We start from the raw sequence: 729 nt of genomic DNA, 5'->3' as shown, positions 1-729 counted from the left end.
ATGTGTTAAGCATTATATAATGTTTGTTAAGGTTTTATTAATGAAAGTTATTATAAAGTGTTGCCTGATTTTTCAATAAACATGCATAAATGTTATTTTCTCAAAAATATGAATATGTATATATATGCTGCTCAGATATTATTGTAGCACAGTGTAATCTGACTTTATCCATTAATGTTTATAAACAACTGGGGGGGGAAATGCTAGGGCATGTCATAACTTCTGCCGAGGCCCAAAAACCCCCTCAGGCCCCAGAGGGTTAACAACACACCTTCTCCCGAACACCTGTTGGGTAGAGCTGGTAAAGGATGGCCCAGACTTAGGTAAGACAAAAAACGTAGCTGGTAACATAGCAGAGAGCAAGTGGAGACTCTTTATGCAACAGTCTGGGGGTTAATAGGGGCACTGAAGGTTCACAATAGGCCGGTGAGGGACAAGGAAAAAGATCATGAAGGCAGAAAGTAAATAAGTAAAATGTTCACTCAAATGGGAACTAAAACAAACATATTAATGCATCGCATATGATAATTTCAAATCGCCTCTCCTATTTCTTTGCTGCCAGCCTGGAGCTGTGATTTTAATGACAATAACACTTTTTTTTTTGCATGTCATGTTAACATTGTAGCTTTATTTGTTTTATCAGAACATGAACACTACATCAATAAAGGGTACACAGCACTGATACAAACTACTTCATGATTTATTGTCACGGTTTATTGTATATTTAAC

The sequence above is a fragment of the Sinocyclocheilus grahami genome, unplaced genomic scaffold, assembly GCF_001515645.1.
Source record: "Sinocyclocheilus grahami isolate Dianchi unplaced genomic scaffold, SAMN03320097.WGS_v1.1 scaffold3475.1, whole genome shotgun sequence".
NCBI lineage: Eukaryota > Metazoa > Chordata > Actinopteri > Cypriniformes > Cyprinidae > Sinocyclocheilus > Sinocyclocheilus grahami.
This window is presented reverse-complemented; position numbering follows the sequence as displayed.